The 6,385-nt window shown below is 34.4% G+C and overlaps 1 long non-coding RNA gene across 1 annotated transcript; it reads left to right on the top strand.

The window, feature by feature from the left end:
• The first annotated feature begins 3,719 nt into the window (after positions 1–3,719).
• On the top strand, positions 3,720–4,294 carry LOC136273489 (uncharacterized). Its single transcript, XR_010711652.1, has 2 exons — positions 3,720–3,832; positions 4,041–4,294. It is a non-coding gene; the product is annotated as an uncharacterized lncRNA (long non-coding RNA).
• The last annotated feature ends 2,091 nt before the right edge of the window (positions 4,295–6,385 follow it).

Raw genomic sequence — 6,385 nt, forward strand, 5'->3', positions numbered from 1 at the left:
TTAACTAAAATTAAACTAAACTTATTACACACAGAATCTAATAATATTTTGAGTAAAATTCTGGTAAAAGACACAGTTGTTTCCACCAAAGCCCAAACGAAAGACGTCGCGATTCAGAATTCTCACTAGTAAAAGAATTTCGGGATTGGTTGAAAAACTACGACAAATTGCATTTCTTTGAAGTGAGTATAGTGTTTTCAAATGTTCTTTACATTGATTCACTAACATTTTGCCAGCTTACAAAAAACAAGAGGCCCATGAACCACATCGCTCACCTGAGGAACAATAGGTATGGTAGAATCAGCTAAATGGAGTCATAACACAAACTATCAGGACAATGTACAGTGATACATGTAAATCCTGTATAAATAAAGTTCATCCCCCCCCCCCCCCCCGGATACTGGATATTCTTATGTTTATAATCATCAGTCCCTTTTCTAACAGGATGATTTAAGAAATGAAGATAATAATTTTTCTATTGATCGACGTATCAAAGAAAAAATTGACCGGAAAACTTCATCAATGCGCGTAGATCCGGCACAAATTTATTGATGCAGGTATCAAAGAAATTTTTCGACCAATCAGAAGCGGCGATATCTCATCAAATGAATAAATATTAAATGATTTTATAATCATATCACATGTTGAGTATTGCAGTTCTCAAAAAGACCCTTAACAATTGTTTATATATGGGATATAAACCTACATCAAACTCTGATCGAGCCTTCTTGTGAGGCCGAAGAATAGTCCTGGGACCAAAGTCTTAACAATTACAAAGAATCGTTTGGCTGATTAGTTTCTTAGAAGAAGATTTTTAAAGATTTACTCTATATATTCCTATGTAAAACTTTGACCCCCCCCCCCCCATTGTGGCCCCACCCTACTCCCGGGGGTGTTATTATTTTCACAACTTTGAATCTACACTACCTGATGATGCTTCCACACTGATTTCAGCTTTCCTAGCTGATTTGTTTCTGAGAAGAAGATTTTTAAAGATTTACTCTATATATTCCTATGTAAAACTTCAACACCCCTCGCCCCATTGTGGTCCCACCCTACCCCCGGGGGTCATGATTTTCACAACTTTGAATCTACACTACCTGAGGATGCTTCCACACGAGTTTCAGTTTTCCTGGCGGATTAGTTTCTGAAAAGAAGATTTTTAAAGATTTATCCTATATATTCCTATGTAAAACATCGACCCTCCATTGTGGCCCCACCCTATCTCCTGGGGATCATGATTTTCACAACTTTGAATCTACACTACCTGAGGGTGCTTCCACACAAGTTTCAGCTTTCCTGGCTGATTAGTTTTTTAGAAGATTTTTAAAGATTTACCATATAATTCTATGTAAAACTTCGAACCCCCCCCCCCCCATTGTGGCCTTACCCTGCCCCCATGAGTCATGTTTTTCACAACTTTAAATCTACACTACCTGAGGATGCTTCCACACAAGTTTAAGCTTTCCTGGCCTAATGGTTCTTGAGAAGAAGATTTTTTTATATTTCTCAAAATTTTTCATTTATATCTAATTATCTCCCTTTGAAAAAGGGCATTATCCTTAATTTTCACAACTTTGAATCCCCTTTGCTTAAGGGTGATTTGTGCCAAGTTTGGTTGAAATTGGCCCAGTAGTTCTTGAGAAGATGTTGGAAATGAGAAAAGTTTACAGACAGACAGACGGACAGAGAGACGGCAGACAAAATATGATCAGAAAAGCTCACTTAAGCTCAGGTGAGCTAATAAAAACCAACAAAAGGCCAATGCACCTTTAGTCAGTCAAAAATTAATTGTTAACCATACCTTAGTGGTTTTCTATAATGTCCTGGCGGCTTTTAAAGTGAGTGAATTTGGTTTATACCACTGTTTTCTGATTAAGGTGGGCCCCTACTCAGACGCGTCATCAATTTAGTAGATATAATAAGCTTTAAAATCGAAAACGATATTTGTTCGGATTTACCTTTTTTTGCCCTAAAATTTAATGTTTAATTGATAATTCTGAATTTGATAGAAGCAGTCAAGTGTAAATACAGTAAAACTAGTTTAGTACGAACACGAGTATTGCGAATTCACGGATACAGCGAAGTCATATTGGATCCCCACCTATGTAAATTTAATGAATTTCTTATACGGTTATAACGAATTACGGATATAACGAAGTAATTTCTTAGGTCCCAGTGACTTCGTTATAACTGAGTTTTGCTGTAATGTCTACAAGTACATGTATATAGAGGTTTTGATCTTATTGAGTCCAATAATTGGAAATCGTGAATTTTTGTACTGAGATTTTTAGTACGTTTGTGTCTATATATGCAAAGGAAATGTACTGTTTGTCCAAAAACTTAATTTGTACTCAATACATGTAGTTTTGAAAGAAGAATTTTAGGGTTTATCAAAGCAAAGAAATAAAATGCTGTTTTCTGATGTATTTTTAAATTGTGTTTGTGACACTTTTTTAGCTGCATTTGATAAAGGGGTATACGTGTTCTAAAGGTCGTAGAAAAAAAGAAGCATGTGAAGTCCTATATTTGTTTTGCTTTTTAGTTGCAGTAGACATAAATCTAATATTTTAAAGTTTAAAAAATGGTGTTTAACCATAAAATTTTTAAGACAAGTTAAAAAATGTGAAATTATGTAAAAATTTTGAAATAGCATTTTTGTAACATTTCATTTTAAAATTCAATTCTAATCAATCAAATAATGATAATCACACTTGTTATTATTTTTTTACATATTTAATGATTAATTAAAACATTAGAATCTTTGTTTTGCTTTGATATTTTTTTTTAATATGAGCCAATTAATGATTTTGGTTGAAATCATGTGATCGAAGAAGGGGGTATGCATATTCTGGAGACTCTAGTGATAAAAGTAAATAGTTACGGCATGTATTTTTGGGGCTTTTTTATTACATAAGGTATTATTCTACTTGATTAATGAAAAAAACCCTTACTTTAACCACAAAAATCCTGAGTAACAGATGTGGTTAAAGCATGCTCACTTTGTTTCTGTACTGTGCATTGACCCCCGGTACTGATCTATGGTATATGTTTTACACCCCAGTCATTCCCTAGCGCGGATACTGTACAGGAGTTCAGAAGCTGGGAACAGTCTAAGAAAACGCAGTCTGTCCCAATTACAAACACTCGTCCCTCTTATGGTGAATTTTATATATAAAACAGCAACTCTCGATCCCTTAAAATATTCTCTCAGCAGCCTCACGGGAGAGGAGCATCTCTAGGCCCTTATTATTTTTAACATGACACATATATGTCATAATAGTGTTTTCACTATTTTTCCTCATTGTTTCAGGAGGAGAATGAAGACACTAAAGGTCAAGGACGTCACTGATTCAGACGTGAGTTCAGCCTAATAATTATCGGGTTATGTAAAATTTTTGCTGCAATGATCGCTACCTGCATAGCCCGCATGAATCATCAAAGAAAGTCTAATAATTATCGGGTTTGTAAAATTTTTGCTTCAATGATCGTTACCTGCATAGCCCGCATGAATCATCAAAGAAAGCATTTTATTGTTTATGTTAACATTTTTCTTTTAAATAATCAATAAATTGATTATAAAAAGTAAGTAAAACTCATTAAATTACTGTTAATTTACATAAGTATGTTAGCTATAAGAAACAGCCAAATCGTCACCTGTGAGACTTTGAGACTTATATCATCATGATTATTTCGTGCAGTCCGTGATCATTTTTTAGGTCGCTGTAGGTTTCGACCAATCGATAAACAGGGCGTGTCAATTTCAGTCCTGACAGTTTCAGCCGCTGTGGATTTCGACCAATCGATAAACTGGGCGTGTAGATAGTAAACGGTATAACTGCAATATAACTACCTGAATCCGGTGTAACATGCTTCCGTAGCAAACCATGTAACCAATTATAATGGATTTCAACCAATATTCTGTAACATGTTACCGATTACCTGTAACTGTGTAACATCTCGTTTACCTGTAACTAACATATTTCCTACCAGACCCGTTGATTGTGTATCAACGTTTTATTTTAATTTTTTATTTGTAGAAGAAAGAGAAAATGAGAACTCCATCCTTTTTGTCCAGAATTTTTTGCTGAATGATTTTCCATCAAAGATCGAAGTTCAAGTAGTTTTTTCATGGCCGTGTGATTGCGCGTTTCTGATTCCACTCAAAGACAGACATTTCCACTTACACTGAATTATATTTAATTCAACGCTTAAACACCTGAACCAATGAATTAATTTTGTTCACGTATTGCTGGTTTTTTGCTTGACAAAAAATTAAAAGATGCGACATACTGGTAGGTTGTACTGGATTTTCCCCAAGTATTATATTAATGTTTAATTTTAATTAGTCTAACATTACATATTGACCTAGAAACTTTGTTCAAGGTCACTGCAAACCTTTTACTATGGGCACCCTATTGGTGAAGAATTAGCCAGATTGTGGCAAGGGTGGAGAATGACCTAGACAGGGAATTTATTTACACAAGGGTCTGCTATGACCTTAACCTAAATAAACCCAGACAAGGATTTTAAATGATGGTCTGCTATGACCTTAACCTAAAACAAGAGGCCCATGGGCCACATCACTCATCTGAGGAACAATAGGTATGATAAAATCAGCGGATGGAGTCATAATACAAACAATCTGGACAATGTACAATAATACATGTAGATCCTGTATAAATAAAATCCCCCCCCCCCCCCCCCGGATATTCTTATGTTTATAATCATTAGTCCCTTTTCTAACAGGATGATTTTATAGTCATACCGGTATCACATGTTGAGTATTGCAGTTCTCAAAAAGATCCTTAACAATTGTTTATATATGGGATATAAAGCTACATCAAACTCTGAACCTTCTTGTGAGGCCGAAGAATTGTCCTGGAGCCAATTTTAGTCTTAACAATTATAAAGAATCATCTGGCTGATTAGTTTCTCAGAAGAAAATTTTTAACGATTTACTCTATACATTCCTATGTAAAAATTTAACACCCCCCCCCCCCCCATTTGGCCCCACGCTACCACCAGGGATCATTATTTTCACAACTTTGAATCTACACTACCTGAGGATGCTTCCACACAAGTTTCAGCTTTCCTGGCTGATTAGTTTCAGAGATGAGGATTTTAAACAAGAGGCCAATTGGCCTTAACGGTCACCTGAGTAGCATATATCCAATACACAAACTTGTCATGGAGTCTCATATATGCATCTAATTCATTAGGTTTCATACTGGAGTAGAAAAATTATAAAGAAAGTGGGCGCACAAGATTGTAAGTTTGCAGGAATCCTCGACACGAATCAATTGGGATTTAAATGTCTATAACCTCGAAAGGCTATGTACAGGTTTCAACAAAAATATATTATGTTGAGAGTCGAAGTACATGGCTATTCCGGTTATTAAAAAACTCACAAAGCTTTCAAAAAATGGCAATGAGAGGTAAACCGATAACTAGTTGGAAATGTTAATGCAAACATATTTTAATGAAGTTATATTGTGTATATCCTAAAAAACTAGTAATAAGAAAATAATGTTTTTATAGTGTTCATACAGCAGATCTAGAAATCAATAACAACAAATTAAAATATACAGGTATATTATAATTCAACATCATGTTATAATAACAAACATTTAGAACAAAAAAGTTTTTTTTTTTTTAAAAAGACCACCAGGTGGATTTGAACCCAAAACACTCAATGTCTGTATTCACTAATCCAGGACGAAACCACTAAGCCATGCGAGACTTGTCAATATACATGATATATGCTCTATAAAGTACTGTTTGAAACAACACTGTCATATCAATGGACTTAGTTTTTTATCCTTCAAAAAATAATTTGAAAAAGTACATAATTAGTCATCTCTGGGTCATCTCTCCATCTTTTTTTAAAAAGCGACATTTTTAATGTTGAAATATGTTATCTTTACACGTTTCAAATTTGTGGAGAGAAGACCCAGAGACAACAAAATCATTTAAAAACAGTTGTAAATAAGTAGGATTTTGCATGAATTGCATCGTGTTGCTATATTTAGACCCATATTATAATGAAACCTTTTGCATTTCAAATATTTTTCCACTCATTCCACATCCAACAGAAACCAAATAACGGTTATAATTCGAAAAATATTCAAAATTAATTGATAAAATTTTCACTCTCCTTGTGCGCCCAGATTCCTGCCGAATCTACATCTTAAGCGCCCACATTCTTTGTAATGACAACCACATTTAATTCAAAAAGAACTGTGAAACCTATAATTTTGGTGAAAAACTAAAAGATCTGGTCTACAAAATAATGAATTCAGTTTTCCTTTTAGGTGTGTGGGAGTAAAGAAGATAATTTTTTAACGTTATATGCATTAACATCTATATACATCCATTTTGGCCC

The sequence above is a fragment of the Magallana gigas genome, chromosome 3 (assembly GCF_963853765.1).
Source record: "Magallana gigas chromosome 3, xbMagGiga1.1, whole genome shotgun sequence".
In the NCBI taxonomy this organism is placed as follows: Eukaryota; Metazoa; Mollusca; class Bivalvia; order Ostreida; family Ostreidae; genus Magallana; species Magallana gigas.